This window comes from Saimiri boliviensis, chromosome 4 (assembly GCF_048565385.1).
Source record: "Saimiri boliviensis isolate mSaiBol1 chromosome 4, mSaiBol1.pri, whole genome shotgun sequence".
NCBI lineage: Eukaryota > Metazoa > Chordata > Mammalia > Primates > Cebidae > Saimiri > Saimiri boliviensis.
In genome coordinates this window covers 17,174,076-17,195,232 of record NC_133452.1, presented here as the reverse complement: position 1 = coordinate 17,195,232, position 21,157 = coordinate 17,174,076, and the positions used below count along the sequence as shown (strand labels likewise).

General features: G+C 33.8%; 1 long non-coding RNA gene across 1 annotated transcript in view; it reads right to left on the bottom strand.

Moving 5' to 3' along the window:
- The window catches only part of LOC141584122 (uncharacterized), a 70,253-nt gene that overhangs the window by 23,653 nt on the left and 25,443 nt on the right, over positions 1–21,157 (bottom strand). Inside the window, exon 2 of the long non-coding RNA XR_012517072.1 lies at positions 19,658–19,742. This is a non-coding gene — a long non-coding RNA (uncharacterized LOC141584122). The remainder of the gene's footprint in view (positions 1–19,657; positions 19,743–21,157) is intronic.

Sequence of the window (21,157 nt, the reverse complement as noted above, 5' to 3'; positions counted from 1 at the left end):
GACAATCCAACAGTTTGTTATCCCTATACTTAAGCAGATGTCTCGGGATCCTGCCTAGCATGCTTGCTAAAGGGACCTCTCACATTCATTAATTCATTTATTGATTTATTCAGTCAACATTGACAGTGCTTAATATGTGTCAGATACTAGGCTGTTTGTTGCAATAGAAAGATGAATAGGTGTCTGATTGCAGGAATAGAAGGGGAAAAAATGACCCAAACATCTTGGATGAGTTTTTCTTGACATTCTCCTGCCATCAGACCTACTGCACCTTGACTAGGTGATACCTTTCCCAAATCTTTCACTCTTTCTCTTATAAAACAGACCCTTTCTGCATCTTAAATAGTCTTTTTTTTCTTCAAGACAGAGTCTTGCTCTGTCACCCAGGCTGGAGTGCAGTGGCATGATCTCAGATCACTGCAGTATCTGGCTCCCAGGTTCAAGCTATTCTTCTGCCTCAGCCTCCCAAGTAGTTGAAATTACAGGAGCACACCACCAAGCCCAGCTAATTTTTTACAATTTTAGTAGAGGCAGGGTTTCACCATGTTGGCCAGGCTGGTCACAAACTTCTGGCCTCAAGCGATCTGCCCACCTCAGTCTCCCAAAATGCTGGGATTATACGCATGAGCCACCACACCTGGTCAATAATGTGATTATTTTATATAATGTTTTTCATAATGCTTTTTCACTTAATATAGGAATAATATTTTCTCTCATCATTAAATAGTCTTTTAAGTGTAGTTTTAATAGAATCATAAAGTACCCTGTGACAGGTACCCCATTCTTAACTAGTTCCATTTTCTAATTGATTTTTCTAAATTTTTTATTACGAATTACTCTGTGATGGATATCCTATAAATATACATCTGCATAAATGTAGCACTGTCAAACTACTGGTTGCCTATCCAATATCCACTATCCCCTTCTTCCTTAATGAAAGAATCCTGAGTAGCATCTGGAACACTGAAAATATCCTCCCCACCAGCTCCACGCTCTGTAGCAGATTGGTGTGGTCATTTGCCACACTGCTGCTTATATCACAGAAGTTTACTAGCTATTAGATTGGTGCAAAAGTAACTGTGACTTTTGCCATTACTTTTTAAAACTTGAATTACTTTTGCACCAACCTAATAGGGCTTCCGGATTAAAACAATCTAAATCAGGGTGTCCCATGCCTTTTGTTCTTCACCGTCCTTCTTTCTGTCTAGAAAGTTCATGTGATTCATGCAAGCCTGAGGAAGGAAGCCATGTCCTGCGGCCATTGAGGCCTGATCCTTGATGATGGCTGTCCTTGAACTAGCCATCCACAGAGTGCTCCCATACATCACCTTATATGAGCAATGTAAACCTGTTTCAATGTATTTCTTCTCAAATTCTCCACATGGCTATGTTTCACTATTTTCTTTGAGCGGTAGCTCAACAGAATATAATATTTTATAAACTTTATTATTTTAAAATATGTTCACAGAGACAGGTGGATCAGCAGAGGTCAGGAGTTCTAGACGAACCTGACCAACACAGAGAAACCCCGTGTCTACTAAAAATACAAAATTAGTCGGGTGTGGTGGCACATGCCTGTAATCCCAGCTACTCAGGAAACTGAGGCAGGAGAATCGTTTTAACCTAGGAAGTGGAGGTTGCGTTGAGCCAAGATCATGTCACTGCACTCTAGCTTGGGCAACAAAAGCGAAACTTCATCTCAAAAAAAAAAAAAATGTTCAATTGAAATTCAATTATAAGACAAAGAATCCAAATAAAATATTTGAACCTAAGGATTTGAATACACATTTCCCTAAGAAGAAGAAACAGTAGGAAAAGAAGGAGGAAAAGAAACGTAAATGGCTAATAAACACTTAAGAACATGTTCAACATTATTAATTGTTAGGAAATTGCAAAATAAAATCACAATAATATGCCAATTACTAATAAATTACTAATAAATTTTCAGTTATTAGAATTGTTATAATTAAAAGAGACAGACCATATCAAGTGCTGACAAAGATTGGAGAACTGGAATTCTATTGCATAGCCATTAGGAATTAAAATGACACAGCCACTTTGGAAAAGAGTTTTGGCAGTTTCTCAGAAAATTAAACATAAATTGCCATCTGACCCAGCTATTCTACTTCTAGGAATTATCTAAGAGTAACAAAACCATACATTCACAGCAAGACATGAATACTAACTTTCATGGCAACATTATTTATAATAGCCAAAATGTGAGATTATCCAGTGGTTCCTGAATAAATGACCAGGGCATGGATCATAGTCATACAGTGAAGTCCACATCGCAATACAAATAAAAGATGGACTACTACTGCGACAACATGGATGAAACTCAAAAACAGTGTGCTAAGTTGAAGAAACCTCTGATACAACAGTCCACATAGTGTATAATTCCCTTTATATGAAATATCTGGAAAAGTAAATTTACAGAGCCAGAAAACAGATTCATGGTTGCTGAGGGCTGCTGGTCAGGGCTGGGAATAATTGCTAAAGAGACTAGTGGATATTTGGAGTGATGGAAATGTTTAAAAATGGGCGTAGTGATGGTTGTACAACTGCAATTTAACTAAAATCATTGAACTATACAGTTACAATGGATAAATTTTGCTTTATGTAAACTAAACCTCAATAAATCTGTTTTTAAAAATATATCCAAATGTTTTCACTACAAGTTTACTATTGTGATTAAAATTTTTGTTGTTGCCAAAAATTAATGCCTAATGGTAGAGGCAAACTATGCTTGAGACAGTTTGAAAGTTTTCCTTAAGCATGAGATACTCTTTGTGCAGAAGAAAAATCTCATGCTGCAAATGTGAATGACTAGGAATAGAATGAAGAAAAGAACTCCTGAGATATGTAAGGACCAAAATGTAAAACAAACAAACAAACAAACAAACAAACAAGAAAACCTGCAGTTTGGGTCGCTTCCCTTTCGAAAGCCGAAATGATATTTTGAAACCTTCCCAAATGAACAGATGGCCTAAACCCTTGGTCCAAAAATGGAAGTATTTATTTAATTCTTCCTATGCATCAGGCACTGTGTTACACAGTTTTCAACCCCGGTTTCTTACTAACTCACAACTCCATGAGATATTAAACATCTCCACTTTACAAATGAGAAAACAGAGACTCAAGGAGGCTTAGCCTCCTCTCCGATAGCAGAAGATGGCAAAGCAAAGCCTCTGATCAAACCCAGTGTAATTCCAATGCTGAAGCTTACACTGTTAACCTCTGCAATGAACTACTTCCTTCAAATCACCACGCCTCATCTCAGAGCTCCAGTGTCTAGAAAAGCAAAAGGCACTTAGTAGGCAATCATTAGACATTTGTCAAATGCATTTCAGTTGTCATACATAAGGAAGCAATATACGGTCCTCTTAACAATCTTGTAGAAATAAGCTGACTATTATCATAATTTTTTTGGTTAAGATACGTAGTTTCTTCTATTCTCGAATGGGAGTGTTTTATAATGTGGATCCTTATTGTTTGCTTGTTGTTTTTGTTTGTTTGTTTTGTTTTATTTTGTTTTGTTTTGTTTTGTTTTTCCCAAAGCAATGTTCCAGATTTTAGATCCTGACTAACTCCTCCTCCTTTAGGAGGGTTGGCCTTTTTGATTTAGGAATACATCATTGGGTCATCTTTCCCAAACTTCCACTCTATACTTCTAGAATGCTTTTAGACATTTTCCCCTGTGTGTCCTGACAAATCAAATCTTTTCTACCAGTCTCCTCTTCCTCGTTTTCTTATATTTATTACTGACAACAAAAATCTACCCATCAAAAATTGGTCCTGTCACTCAGACATTGAAATTTGATAGCCATGTCCAGTAAATGTCTAATTTCTATCGTTTCTACCACCACAAGTTTTTCACATCACCTTAATCCAACTCCTATATGTAACTACCTCGTCATATGACATTTTATCTCACTGGGCTTCTGTTACCAAGGAATCGATTCTGGATGTCAACTTTTACTTTCATCCCATAGACAATTACCCTAGAAGAAAGTTCTTAATATCTTGTCAACTCCAACTCTGTTACTTCTCCTGAACATGGCTGGTTATAACTCAAATTGAAACCAGATGTAAATGGAGCCAACACAATTGCAACCACAAATCAAAATGTCAAATGCCAATGTAAAGAAACTCACACAGCATGTTCTATGTGCCTCACTTATTTATTGTTGTTGTTTGTTTATTGTGTGTTTGTTTGATTATTTTTTCTTTGTTTTTGGGGGAGAGAAGAGGGAGCTTTGATGAAAGCTATTTGATTGTGAGCTACTTCTCAATAATGACAGAAAAATATGGTAAAGCAGGAATAAATATTCATAAATGAGCTGGAAATACCTGCTTAAGGAGGGCTGTAGCTGATATCGACTAGCATGTTAGAGAATTAAACTTATTTCTGTCTAAATTATGTAATAAAAATATGTCAGTAGTTATATAAAATGTTTCATAGTAATTCTTATTTTCACATATAAAAAAGTATGTTTTTCTTTGAAATGCCATCATTTTCCTCTGGAAAAATTTGAATCAAACAAATATACTATTTAGAAAAATTAAATGTCAGAATAAATTTTTAAGACATAAAAACAATAACACAGAAATTCAGATTTTCAAAGTATTTATCTATCACCAAGTTTAATTTGCTAACTTATTTGTCTATATGCAGCTCACAACAATGCTTTTCTTTTTTTTTCACAGAGTTCACAGATAAAGTGTGGATAGCCTAGAATATTCAGAGCATCAATTGCCAAAGCCACTGAATACCTCAGAATTTCATTTTATTTGATTTTTATGCAAAATTCATATGGAGTTAAGTAAAATTTTGCTTCTGAGCATTTCCATTGTATTATATGCTTATCAGTCAAAGAATATTTTTCACTTTGTAGGTTTATATATGAATTCATTTTCAGAGTGCCTTTATCTTGGTTTCTACTACACAGTCTCATCTCAGTGGAGTTCTGCATTGCATTATCGATGGTGGGCTATCCTTCTCCAGGTGTATGTATTGCCAGTAACTTTACTATTGGGCTTTGTCTCTCTAGTAACTTGCATATAATACCAATTAATTGTTCTGTTGTAACTACTATTATAGTCAATTTAACCCTTACTAGAAATTTGGTTTATTGTTAAGAATTTATTTCACCTGCTAAGAGTTTGCTAATATACTAACAAACTTAAAGTGATTTATTAAGCACCTACTTTGTGCCAGATACTCAGCTAGACCCAGGGGAGTTCAAAAACAAGTCAGAGCAAATCCAGAGGCATCACATAATCTGACTTCATAAGATATTATAAGGCTATAGTAACCAAAACAGCATGGTATTAGTATAAAAATAGACACATACACCAATGAACAGAATAGAAACCCAGAATTAAAGAAACACATTTATAGCCAAGTGATTCTCAACAAAGCCAACAAGAACTTACATTGTGGAAAAACACCCTCTTCAATAAATGGTGCTGGGAAAATTGGATAGCCACATGAAGAAGAATGAAACTGGACCCAAGTTCCTTAACATATATGAAAATCAACTCTGTTCTGTTCCATTGGTCTATGTCTCTGTTTTGGTACCAGTACCATGCTGTTTTGATTACTGTGGCCTTGTAGGATAGTTTGAAGTCAGGCAGCCTGACACTTCCAGTTTTATTCTTTTTGCTTAGGATTGTTTTGGCTATGTGGGCTTTCTTTTGGTTCCATATGAAGTTTGAAGTGTTTTTTTCCAGTTCTGTGAAGAAGCTCATTGGTAGCTTGATGGGGATAGCATTGACTCTATAAATTTCTTTTGGCAGTATGGTGATTTTCACGATGTTGATTCTTCCCAACCATGAGCATGGAGTGTTTTTCCATCTGTTCGTGTCCTCTCTTATTTCAATGAGCAGTGGTTTGTAGTTCTTCTTGAAGAGTTCCTTTACATCCTTTGTTAGTTGTATTCCTAAGTATTTTATTCTCTTTGTAGCAATTGTGAATGGGAGTTCACTTTTGATTTGGCTCTCTCTTCATCTGTTATTGGTTTATAGAAATGCCTGTGATTTCTGCACATTGATTTTGTATCCTGAGACTTTGTTGAAGTTGCTTATCAGTTTCAGGAGATTTGGGGCTGAGACAATCGGGTCTTCTAAATATACAATCATGTCATCTGCAAACAGAGACAATTTGGCTTCCTCTTTTCCTAATTGAATACCCTTTATTTCCTTTTCTTGCCTAATTGCTCTGACTAGAACTTCCAATACTATATTGCATAGGAGGGTGAGAGAGGGTATCCTTGTCTTGTGCCAGATTTCAAAGAGAATGCTTCTAGTTTTTGCCTGTTCAGTATGATATTGACTGAAGGTTTGTCGTAAATAGCTTTTATTATTTTGTGACACATTCCATCAATACCTAGTTTAGTGAGGGTTTTTAGCATAAAGGGTTATTGAATTTTGTCAGAGGACACAGTAGTAACACCACACAGCTACAATCATCTGATCTTTAACAAACCTAAGAAAAACAAGCAATGAGGAAAGGATTCCTGTTTAATAAATGGTTTTGGGAAAACTGGCTAGCACTGTGCAGAAAGCTGAAACTGGATCCCTTCCTGACACCTTATGCTAAAATTAACTCCAGACGGATTAAAGATCTAAACATAAGACCTAACACCATAAAAACCCAAGAAGAAAACCTAGGCAAAACCATTCAGGACACAGGCATAAGCAAGGACTTCATGGTTAAAACACCAAAAGCAATGGCAACAAAAGCCAAAATAGACAAATGGGATCTAATTAAACTCCAGAGCTTCTGTACAGCAAAAGAAACAATCATTAGAGAGAACCAGCAACCAACAGAATGGGAAAAATTTTTTGCAATTTACCCATCTGACAAAGGGCTAATATCCAGAATCCACAAAGAACTTAAACAGATTTACAAGAAAACAAACAAACAAACAAACAAACCCATTCAAAAATATGTGAAGGATATGAACAGACACTCTACAAAAGAAGACATCTGTGAGGCCAACATAGATGTTGTGGCACATATACACCATGAAATACTACACAACCATAAAAAACAATGAGTTCATGTCCTCCATAGGGACATGGATAAATCTGGAAACCATCATTCTCAGCAAACTGACACAAGAATAGAAAACCAAACACCACATGTTATCACTCATAGGTAGGTGTTGAACAATTAGAATGCGTGGGCACAGAGAGGGGATCATCACATACTGTGGTCAGTTCAGGGGGGTAGGGGAGGAACAGTGCGGGGTAGGGAGGGTGAGGAGGGATAATGAGTGGAGAAATATCAGATATAGGTGATGGGGGATAAAGTCAGTAAACCATCTCACCATGTATGTACCTATGCTGCAATCCCGTATGATCTGCACATGTACCCCAGAACCTAAAGTAAAATTTTAAAAATCAACTCAAAACACATTACAGACTTGAATGTAAGATCCAAAACCATAAAAATACTTAATAAACAAAAAACAATAAAAACCTACGGAAAATCCTCCTGGACCTTGGTCTAGGCAAAGATTTTCTGACTAAGACCTCAAGAGCACAGGCAATAAAAACAAAAGTCGCCAATACAACTTAATTAAACTGAAAAGATTCTGCAGAGCAAAATAAGTCACCAAGAGTGAAGAGATAACCTGCTGAATAGCAGAAACTATTTGGAGACTATTCATCCAACAGGAACTGATATCCAGAACATACGAGGAACTCAAACAACTGAATAACAACTAAGCAATCCCATTAAAAAGTAAACAAGACATGAATAGACTTTGCTCAAAAGAAGCCACACAAATGGTCCACAGGTGTGTGAAAAATACTCAACATTACTAATCATAACAAAAATGCAAATCAAAACCACAATGTGATAATCCTTTTATCTAGTCAAAATGGTTATTATAAAAAAGACAATATAATAGATGCTGGTGATGATGTGGAGAAAAGGAAACTCTTACACACTGTTGGTAGGAATGTAAACCACTACATCCTCTATGGAAAACAATATGGGGATTTCTCAAAATATAAAACTAGAATTACCATTTGATCCAGCAACCCCACTACTTGGTATCTACACAAGCAAAAAGAAAAACATACAGGAAAGGGATACCTGCACTTGCATGTTTATTGTAGTATTATTCACAACAGCAGAGATATGAAATCAACCTCAGCATCCATCAATGGATGAATGGATAAAGAAAATGTGGTATATATACACAATGGATACTATATGGCCATAAAAAAAAGAGTGAAATCATGTCATTTGCAGCAACATGGATGGAACTAGAGGTCATTATCTTAAGTGAAATAATCCATGCACAAAAAGACAAATATCACATGTTCTCATCTATAGGTGGGAGCTAATAAATTTGATTACATGGAGATAGACAGTGGAAAGATAACAGAGACTGGGAAAAGTGAGGAGGAGGAAGAAAAGAAGTGGCTTAAAGGTGGGAACATAGTTAAATAGAAGGATTAAATGCAGTGTTTGATTGCCGAGTACGGTGGCTATAGTTAACAAGAACGCATTGTACTTTGACTTGATCACTACGACTTATATACATGTAACAACATTTCACAAGTACCCCACAAATTTGTACAATTTTTTTTTAAGACACAAATATTTGCTCCAGAGAGGGTAAAATGCGCTAAGACAAAAGGTCTTTCCTTAAATAACAGTGTGAGCTAACCAGAGATTATCAACTTGATCATCTGTTTTCCCTCTGCTATAGACCAATAAATGATTAGTTGTTTATTGTTCCAAGGAAAAATATTATAATCAAACAGATACCATCGTCTGAATTTGCTGGTTTGGCTGGTCTAGTAAAATACAACGAAAGAATTGAATTACAACTAGAAAGTAGAATTCTAGAATTTCAAAAATGCCTTTTACATGCATTATTTTATTTTTACATCACAAACTCTAAACATTAAAGAAAACAGATCTTTCCTACCTACTTTACTAGTAAGACACAAGGTGCTCACAGAGGACAAGATTATTGTTTGAGATGTGTGTATATATATGCCTCCAGGACATCTCATTCCTAGTTGATTTGTATTCCAAGAGATTATATGGGATTGGTAGTTATACATTATAGACATTTGATAAATGTGAGTTCAATACAGAATATTATTAATACTAAGAATTTTATTAATAACAATTATAAAATTATTATTATTATTATTATTATTTTTGAGACGGAGTTTCGCTCTTGTTACCCAGGCTGGAGTGCAATGGCGCGATCTTGGCTCACCGCTACCTCTGCCTCCTGGATTCAGGCAATTCTCCTGCCTCAGCCTCCTTAGTAGCTGGGATTACAGGCACGTGCCACGATGCCCAGCTAATTTTTCGTATTTTTAGTAGAGACGAGGTTTCACCATGTTGACCAGGATGGTCTCGATCTCTTGACCTCGTGATCCACCCGCCTCGGCCTCCCAAAGTGCTGGGATTACAGGCTTGAGCCACCGTGCCCGGCTATATTATTAATATTCTTAATAATAAACTTCGGATACTTGGTATTACAATTTCATTCTAATCCAATATGCTTACATGAGGTCTGCTTACTTGAAAGGCCTTTCAACCACAATAATAATTTTTAAAAACCTCAATTCAAGTGCAATCAAGAGTTTCTTTCCATGGGGAAAATCTTTATGCTGAACTCTTAATTCCACAATAAAGAAATCTCTCACTTCAAAAATCAGTATTAGATTCATCTCACAGTAACAAAAGTACATTAATATTATGAAAAGTGCTTATCAGAACTATCGGATAGCAGAATCCTAGCATGTCATTGTTCCTTCTTTCTCCTTTGTCGTCTTCAATAAGAAGACTTTTTTATAGCTTAATGTTATGATTTAGAACACAGAAAACATATCAGATGATAGATAAAATATCACCTGGCTCTATAGACAGTCTTCTAGAACTTTTATTTTTAATGTGCTAAGATTCTGCATCTGTTAATTCCCAGTTGATTACTTAGAATTGTTTGTCCTGCCAAATATTAACTACTAACTCTTTATTTTTATTTCTAAGTCCTGACTCTCCTCTCCTATTAAATTGCAGAATCAAGGAATCTACAGAAGAAATTACAATAGCCCTACCTTACAGGAATTGTGTCAAAGTTAACAAAATAAACTATTAAGTGCTCTTTCATAAGATAGGTATGACAATAAATGCAAAGTTTTACTCATTACATGAAAGTGTCATCATTTATGCTTTGTCAAAAATTAAAAATACGGCATAAAAACTTTCCTTGAAATCAGTTAGAAATCTTTATGGGAGCTTGATTGCTCCTAGAAGAATGACTGTTGAATTCCTTTCTTGTATTGGAGTATATCCATTTACTATGAGCTTTAATAATGGAGACTTTTTATTGGGTCACATAATATACTGGTATGTGTCATAATAGGCCCATTCTTGGTGCAGTGACTAGAAGGAGCATGTTTTAGCTTGGCTATTGGACAGCCTCCATCAGTGACTCATGATGCTCATCTCTATAGCCCAGAGGACATTTAAAGAACTAACTAAAGATCTCGAAGGTGGCCCTTTCTCTCATCAGTAAACCTTATCATCTAAGGGACACTCTGGACATTGGAAGGTTCCAATTCCTCTCTTACAGTATAGAAATATCTGTAGAGAATTTTCAAAAGACGGTTGATTTGTTTCTGTCTTTCTATCAACACCGAGGGGCCAGTACTTTACATTGTGTCTAGACCTTGTATTGCCTAAAATAAACATCCACTTACAAAACGGTGATTTCTCCCCCTTACTTGGAAAGCAAAAATCTCTGAAATAATTTAACAACGCCTTCATTTTCGATGGGGCCATCTATTAGTAACATGGTTGGGAAAAGCCAATTAATGCAAGGATGGTGCATAACTGCAGATAAGTGCAACACGTTATCTTTATGCAATGCCTTGAATCACTCATTTCAAATGACCACTCGAGGGCGCCAAAGCAGAAGCAATAAGAGTCCTTAGTCCTGTTAGCGCTTCAGAAAACTGCTTGCGTTTCTGTTTATGGAGATGGTCTTGCTTCAAACACCACTCAAGGTAAAGAGTATCTTTAAAACTGGCAGACATGATAAGATAAATATTTTCACTTTACTATCTTTGGTTACTTCCAAACTGTGTAACAAAGCTGAGTTGTGCTGTCACATAAAAGTACATTCCTTTATTCCCAGCATGAACATCACATGAAACCAAGACTTCCATCCAAACACATTGGACGTAATTTAATTCATTTTCATTCAGAGTTCTTACTTCACCTTCAGTTGTTTTCTGACTATTTCCCATTAGCATTCTTCTGCTACTCTGACTCCGTTGTATTATCAAGTGTTTAAATTCCGTTCGCTACACTAGCCTCAAAGCCCTTTAAGTAATGACACAGCAGTCTGCTTGCTTAGAATGCTACAGTGGATACTTTAGTCTTTCTTTTCTAGAGCAGTGGTGCTTTGAACCTACATCTATAAGCTCTTATGTCTTTATATCTTGATTACTTATTTACACATCTTTTCCCAATAGACTATGAGTTCTTTGAGTGCAAGAAATGGGTCTTAAATGTACCTTTCTGTCTTCTGTCTAAGCTCTCAACAATAGTTGCCTAAGTGAGAAAAGAAGAACATAATTCTTGATCTCAAGTAGAATTTATTCTGATAAAGAACATGAGTTAGGCACCTTGAAAAGTTAAACAATATTAAAGAAGTTAATACAATGTCAAAATATGAGTTTTCTATAGTGGTGTTGTCCAACAGAAACATCAGAGGCACAAAGTAACTGAAAATTTTCTAGTAGCTATATTAAGAAGGTAAAAGGTAACAAGTGAAATTAATTTTATATAGTATATTTAATCAAATACATTCAAAATCTTACCATTGCAACATTTGAATAATATAAAACATTTATTATGATATACTTTATCTTTTTTATCTTTGAAATTCACTATGTATATCTAGATAGATAGGCAGGTAGATAGATTTTTTTTTTTCTTTTTTACATGGAGTCATCCTCTGTCACCCAGGCTGGAGTGCAGAGGCCTGATCCTGACTCATTGCTACCTCCACCCTTCCGGGTTCAGCCTCCCAAGTAACCAGGATTACAGATGCCCAACACCACATCTGGTTAATTTTTGTATTTTCAGTTCAGATGGGGTTTCACCATATTGGCCAGGCTGGTCTCAAACTTCTGAGTTCAAGTGATTCACCCTCCTCAGCCTCCCAAAGTGCTAAGATTACAGGTGTGAGCCACTGCACCCAGCCTGAAATATAGTGTATATTTTACACTTAAAGGACAACTCAATTCAGACACAATATTTTCATCAGAAATACCTTGATTTGCACTTAGATTACTTACAATTTACAACTGAAAAGTAGATTCACATACTCAAGTTGTTCCAAATACGTTTAAAACTTTCCAATAGTTTGAGTACCAAAAAATTATTTTCATTTAATATTCATATTTGTATTGACAAACTGGTTCATTTTTTAGAAAGAATTGTTTAGACTTTGAAGCAAAATCATATACATTTAAAACTATAGCTCAAGTTAAGTAAATTCACTAACTCTTAAGTCAACCTGTTATTGTTAACATTGAATTCAAAGTCTACTGTGTAAATTAAAAATCAACTCTTAATCAATATCAATGAAGCATACTTCACATTTTTCTTGGAGTTTGTGCAGCCAATTTATATAACACTGTTAATTACAATAGAAATCTTCTGAATACTGATTTCTAAATATTTGTAATAATCTTTATTATTGTTTAGAAGTATAAAAAGATTTTATTTCAACATAAGTTCTCATGATGTCTACCTAATCACAAATATGCTTTTTCTTTCTATTGGAGCTTCAAATTTATTTTATTTATATGTAATGTGATATCGGTGACAGAATATAAACCACATTGTCATTTTTTTGTCTTTAATTATTAAACATATGGTAAACATTTATTCATTTCAAGAAAATCTTAAATTGGAATTAGCAGCACAAGACATTTTTTAAAAGTCTTCCGTGACTCAATGCACGAGTTTTGGTAAAAGAACTTAAAATCATTAGAGTCTTAGTCTCAGGTTTCTTTCAAAAGTCCTTCAAACTTGCAGTGATTCTTAGCATACACCGTATACAATGAACAAGCATATTCATTAAATATTTTGAAGAGTCTGTTTGAAAAAAACTGCACACGTGTGTATCATAGCACAGAATGAAAGAATAAAGAAATAAACATTTTCATTTTAAAATTCCAATATACTAGACACTGTCATCACAGTAGACATTAATTTCATAATTAGCTTAAATTCTTCTTTGGAGATATGAAAGATTCAAAAATATCTATGCCATGCAGTTGTGAAGCAACACTTCTTCATGTCTTTGGAAGTAAATTCTTTAAGACAAGAGGCACCCACATTGCTAATTGAACAGCATCTCTTCTATTGCAAGACTCAACTAAAGTGAAAGTGCTTTCGATTTTTCCAATTTGGATTCAGTAGATCTTTGATATTGTTAGAAAGGTCTTGTATTATGAAGCAACTGTCTGGTGAATTAACTGTAGATGTTTCACTGTTTATAAAATATTTTTAAGGCTTTTCTTCAAGATTTAAAAACAGAATTTCCACATTTGACATACTGACTCTTTTTACACTTTATCTAAAAATGGCTTTCCTTTTTATACAAATATGTAAGCCAAATTGGCCCTAGCTACAAGCTCAGATGTTCTTAAACAGTATTTACTTTAACATTTTGTTGTTGTGATTGGACCATTCATCCTTATTTTTGGCAACTGATTTTGTTGATTCCTTTTTGACTTGTAACTATTAAGAGGAAACTTGTTATGAAATTCACTGTGTATTTCCTGAAAATATGTGTAAGTATTATCCACTTTATTATCATAAAAACTTTTTTCACAACAACTTTGAAAGCTTTTTAGGTGTTGCTCTGCCACAATAAATCACAATTGCCATTCATTGTTGGGAAATATCTTCTTCCAATTTCTCTCATTCTTTCTCCCCCTTTCCGTCCTCCAGGCACAGTGCTAGCTTCTGCAACTCTAGATTTGAAATCAGCAGCATGCCTTCATTTTAAGCCTAAAAATATATGTCCATACTTATTTTTTAAATAGAAAAATAATTTGATTATAATTAATTAAAGTATAATTGATATCCTCAACATAGTATCTTACAATTAGTTATTGTGACTTTGGCTGTCTGTCTTAACAACCTGAACACATTACACTGTTTTTATCAGTGCTTAGAAAACATATTTGGAATTGAGTCAGTTCAGTGATATTGACTGGATGCATGATGCGTTTATCTAGAAATGAAGTCCATGCCACCATCCACCCTCACCTCACATACATTGTGATATAATAATATTTCATGTGGCATAACAATTAAATAAACTATTGTCCTACCCAAAACAGAGTTGTGTTTAATATAAAAATGTTATTTACATTGCTTCAGATTCTAAATTTAAATATAAATTAATTAAAACTAAATAACAAACTCTTCTATAGCTATTTCTACAAATGTTTAAAGAGTCAAATGAAAATAGTACATTCAATTAAACAGAAATTCATTTTAAAATACAGAAAAATGCAATATTATTAAAATGTTATGTAAATTATTTTACATATGGTGAAATAAAATATTATGTAGTATTACAAATGGACATACACAAAGCTGGATACATGTGTTTAAAAAATTATGTATAGACTAATAGATCGGAAACCATGCTAAAATGACCACACCCTGTATATTTAACTATGTTGGAACTAGGCAGGTTTTAAAAAATCTTTTCCTGTTTTACCAAAATGTCTATACTGAGGATAACTTTCTGTAAACAAATATAAATGTATACATTTAAAAGCAAAGTTTTAAATAACCTTTATAAGTTCACCTTGCTTCTGAATATTTTGCAATCTGTGTAAATCAACTGGTCTATACATGCTTATGCTCTCACAAATTTAAGAATGTAAGAATAAATCCACAAATTCCAGCTTATACATCTAATAAGTTAATTGAGTTTTTAATAGCATTTATTTATATTTTGATAAATAGCTGGCAAATGAAAAGAGCACTGAAAAGAATATATTAAAGTACTTAGGTGAAATAATGACATACATAAAAATTGTCAAAGGGATGACAGAGGAAAATAAATCAGGTTCATTAAACCAACACCTAAAACATGGAGTGAAAAGCCCCTTGTTCTGATGGCAATGAAGGATGTATTTTTATCTTAATACTTTGCAGTACAATTGTCAATGCATTGTATAGTTTTAAAGGACCCAATCATATTCTTAAGGTACTTCTTTAATAAAAGGTAAATTACGTAATAGTAGAATACAGCTGTGTTTACTACAAAAATTCAATAAAACAATTTAGTCTTCATAAAGTATCTACTTGAGTGAATTAACTAAGTACATGATGAAAATTACTTTAGTTCTCTACAGCCGTTTACCCATATGGTGCATCCTCTGAGCAAATTTCTCAAATGCTCCTCTAAGGCATAGACATCATTCCAGACATATTGAACAAAAACTGCTGAACCAGCTGAAATCTGAAGATGAAGACTCCATAAAAGTAGCAAGGAAGGAAAAATAAACCACATGATATGCCTTGATTCCATGTCTCTTTTAGTCATGTTACATATTTTTCTCGTGAAACAAGGCTTGGAAGAATTTGAGAGCCAAAACTGAAACTAAAAAGTACATGGCAAAAAAAAAAAATATATATATATATATATATATATATATATATATATATATATAACTCTTAAAATATGAGGCAAAATATAAAAACCAGATGAAGAAAATAGGCAAAGGGCACAAATAACTCCTCTGCCTCCTCAGGCCCCAACTCTCTCTCTCTCTCTCTCTTTCTTTCTCTCTCTCTCTCTCTTTCTTTCTCTTTCTCTCTCTCTCTCTCCCCCTCTCCCTCAAGCACACACAGAGACATATAAATAAATGATACTTAAACTTATGAAAAAATGTTCAACCTCACTTAAACACATGAAAAGATGTTCAACACAAGTGAAACAAAAATACACAGACATCATGTATGGTGTCTATCATATTCTCAAATATTTATTACACACTGTCAACAAGACTATGGGAAAGAGGTTCTATGGTAACATTACTGGTTCTATCACACAGTATTGCATATACACATCCAAAATGATGAAATCTACATGAAATAGAATTTAGTAATAACTCACAAAACAACATATCCATTTACCTTTCTCTGTCGCAATTTCATTTTTTGGGAAATTAATGCTAAACATATATCTCCAACAATACAAAAATATACAAATTAGGGGCTTCACTGTGGCACTGTGTCTAACAGCAAATACTAGAAACAATGTCATTGCTCATAAATAGGAGAAGAGTTGAATAAACTACATTACATTCACACAATGAAATACTCTACAACTGAAAGAGTAGTTAGGTCTGTAATTTTTGATATGGCATGATTTTCAACATACTTGTTAAATGATAAAAGCAAAAAAAGTATGCAAGTTTTATTTTAAAAAGAGAAGAGGAGAGACATATTAGTATTAGCATTTCTGTATGTACAGAAAAAATCTAGGAAGGTAGGATGGGAGGACATATTCTAAACTAATGTTATCGATTACCACAAAAGGTAGGAGAAATGAGAAGAAAACTCAAAAAGAGAATAAGATTTCTCTGAGCACATCTGTTTATATAAACTTTACTTTTGAACATATTACCGTTTTCACAGTCCAAAAATAAAACAAAATTCACAAGAATTGCAGAAAAAAGTAAAATAGGACAGCAGTCAGAAAAAAAAGAACCTACATAGCTATATCAAATTGATAAAATAATCATATGGAAAAATATTAAGTCAAGTAACTTGATTATACCATAAGTGGGATATATCCTGATTATTTCCTAAGTGGGATATAGTCTAAAGACAAAAAGGACTACCAAGAAATTGTGAACCTTACTTGGTTAGCTTGCTGCTGCTGTGGCATCAGTGGAGCAATTCTGAAAATATTTTTTGTATTGCAGAAAAGAGCCAATGAGTATGTACACTGATATTGTTAAACAAGATATGAAAATGGAGAGGAAGAATTCTGTATATTGAATGAAAATTCTGGATATCAGTCTGAACTCATTCTCAGACTAGATGGATGGATGACTGACAGATAGATAGGTATATATTACAGATTTATAAATAGATTCCTATATAATCTAGAAGCAGTGATACTCACAGTAGCAGTAAGCACATCGGTCAGAAGAAGAAAAGTGCAATGAGAGAATAGAGGACTTTGTTTTGCCACAAAGTAAGAAAGTGCCCCAAAACTGATGGATACAAGATCCAAGCTTACCATTAGCAAAATGCAGGTGAATTTGAGTAAAAAATAATGACCAAACAATATATTATAGGGCACTAAATTTTTAAATAAGTAGAGTTCTGGGTTACATACAGTGGCCCACTCCTGTAATCTCAGCACTTTGGGAGACCGAGACAGTTGGATCACTTGAGGTCAGGAGTTCAAGACCAGCCTGACCAACATGAATAAACTCCATCTTTACTAAAAATACAAAATAATCTGGGTATGGTGGCATACTCCTGTAATCCAAGCTACTTGGGAGGCTGAGGCAGGAGAATCTCTTGAACCCAGGAGGCAGAGGTTGCAGTGAGCACAGATCATGCCATTACACTCCAGCCTGGGCAAAAAGAGCAAAACTCTCTCTCAAATAAATAAATAATAAAGTTCAGGATGATATTCAAAAGAGGCAGGGAAAGGGAGGGAAGTACACTCTTCTTGACAAAAGAATGACAGAATGACAGCTAATACATCCAGAAGAAATTTGAGAATTAGAAAGTCACTGTTTTGTTATTCCTAATGGAATAATTGATTCAGGCAACAATCATCAATGTATGCTAAAACCGTTATGTAAAATTTTCTTGTAAAACAGAATATTCACATTGTTTAAAAGTGTTACCCCAAAAATGATGAACTAATTACACAGTGTTGAAAGATGTTTTTATGGAAGAATACCAAGTGATTAAATTTAACAGTAATAAGACAAGCTGATATTATTTGCTTCCCAATGTAACGCATTGGTAAGAACACCATTTTACCTATGAGTACTCTTGCCAAAAAAGTGTTTCAAAGAGAATCTGATAATGAAGAAACAATCAGAGAAATCCTAATCATAGACATATGTCATGTGATACAATACACAAAACCACTGCACAATATCAATGTCACTGTGGAAGAGCCATTCTAGAATAAAAGAGTCTAAAGAGACATAACAACAGAACCCGATATCTGATTGGCTTCTAGATCCAAAATTTTAAAAAGTAAACTAAAAAGGATATTTGTGGGAAATTGGAATAGGAGATTTAACAAAATTATTGAATTGATACACCTGTGGTTGCAAAAGAATCAATACATAGTCTTAATTATAAGGGAGAGAAAATAAAAACAATTTATTATAAAATACCCTGTAAGTCAATATTTTATTATGAACATACAAATATATTTGAATTTGAATACATGACAAGACAGTCAGATGTTTGTCCTTGAATATAGACTCATCATGGGTGAGACAGCTTTATATGCAGTGTATTATCAATGTGTTGTGTTAACACGAGCACCATGAATGACACTCATGTTACTGCCTTTGTTTTCACAACAGTGAACAATAATTGGGAAAATTCCAAACAAAATGCAACACAAACTTCTTTCCTTTTACATTGTAGTTGCATTGCTGATAAAAATTAGTAAAACAATAGAATCTTGCAAAATATACTCTGCATTTTTATATTTTAAATAACTCAGTTTTAGGATCTGAAAATTACAGTTTTCTAAGTACATGAATGTCTGATGGTGTATTTTTTAAAAACTATACGAAATCAAGACTATTCTTTGCTGGACAAAACAGTCCTCAGTACAGGATGCTGGACATACATGGCTCCTGCCCACTGTATATCAAAAGTACCTAAAGGTAGGTTGGAGCCAACTCTGAAGTGGAGATTAACAAGCAGGACTTTATCAAAAGTGCTCTTGGGTTCCCCCTCTGCCCAATCTTACTTCTTTCCTTCCCAGCAGCACAGCCAGCAGCTGGAGTGATAATCCTCCACGCCTGAAGGAGGAGCTGTATACACAAAACAATGAGCACTAAACATTCTTAAAAAGTGTGACAATAACAGTAAAAGCCAATGTTTTAATCTATCTAAAATGTAACTCTGTATTTTTCAACCAAAGTGTAGGGCACTCTTAAGATATATATAAGTTTTTGAAAGATGATTTTTTCGTTTCCTTCCCCATCACCCCTTGTACACACACAAACACACATGCACAATACACACACACACGCACACACACTTCTTAGATTTGGAATTGGAACTACATTAAATTGGTAAATTAATTGACTTAAGAAAATTATCTTGTCATCCAGGAAAATGGCAGAGGTTTTCACTTAATTATAACTAAATAAAATAGACATTAATAGTTTTTAAAACCCTGGTAACTGCTAATAAAGGAGAAGTTCCTTAATTTGATAAAAGAATTCTAAATTCTACAAGAATTCAGTTTTTGCAAACTCACCTACTGGCAAAAATTTGTCACTCAAAATCAGTTCTGCACTCTTGCAGTCATTGGCAGGCACTTGGAGCGCAGTGCAAAATTTTACTTACCAATGCTCACGTTCCCAGCTGAGAATGAACAGGCCTTGCTTTGCCTTTTCGTTTCAGTGCTCATACTGTAAACAGCTGTCCTTTCCTTGGTCTATTTAGTGCCACATTGTTGTATTTTTATTGGTCATTATATTGTTTAAAACAGCCCCCAAGCATAGTGCTGAAGTGCTGTCTATTGTTCCGAAGTCAGAAGGCTGTGATGTGCCTTATGTAGAAAACATATGTGCTACATAAACTTTATGCAGGCATCAGTTATAGTGTCGAATGTCATGAGTTCAAGGTTAATGAATCAACAATAGATATTAAACAAGTTTACATGGATACATTAATTTTAAAAGTTGTGATCAGAGGTACACAGCAACTTAACCCTGTATGTCTCCTTGGAGCAATGGTTCAGTATTCACTAATCCAGTGTTTGTCACTACATTATAAAATACAACTAATAGCAACTTACTGAATAGAATTTCCATGAATAATGATAATGAAATGTATAAGGGTTAGAAAGGAAAGAATGAAACAGTCTTTATTTGTTAATGATATTAGTATTAACATAGAAAATCCAAAAGAATCCATAAACATTATAATTAATAGATAAATTTAATAAGTAAATTAATAAATAATATTTTTATTTACAAATTTATTATATAAAAATTAATTACAGGGAGCGAGGGATTAAAAAAAAACACAAATTGGGTTCAATTTGTATGCTGCTCAGGTGATAGGTGCACCAAAATCTCACAAATCACCACTAAAGAACTTACTCATATAACCAAATACCACTTGTTCTCTAAAAGCCTATGGAAATAAAAAATAAAAATAAATGAAAATGTAAAAATAATTTAAAAGTCAATTTGATTTCTATGTAACACGACATAGAAATGTAAAATTTAAAAGACATCACTTATAATAGCATCAAACAATTATGAATAATTGGAATAAATCTAAAAATGTCATGTAAGATCACTACAAAAAAAAATAAGACATTGATAGAGAAATTTAAAACATCAAAATTAAGGAATGTACTATGTTCATGAATTGGAAAACTCAATAATGTTATCATATTGATTCTCTGCATATTTATTTATAGATTCAGTAAATTGTCAAACAAAATCCTAGCAAGAATTTTTTATGGAATACATCAAGATGATCTTAAAATATATATTAAAATGCAAAAGTCTAGGAAACAACCAAAATTTTCTTAAGGAAAAAGAACAAAGTTAGAAGAGTTGTATTATAATAAATTGATAGTTGACTGGCAATATTAACTGGCAATATTAAAATAGTATAAGATTGGTGCAAAGCTACAAAAATAGAGCATGAAACAAAACAGAGTGTCTAAAAATAGAACTGCACATATATAAACACTTGATTTTCGTCAAAGGTGGCACTGCAAAGTAATAGGAAAATGATGGTCTTTTCAATAAATAATTCTATTTAAATGTACATTAAAATAGAAAAACATAGAAACATGGCTCCTAACATTGTACTTTTATAAAACTC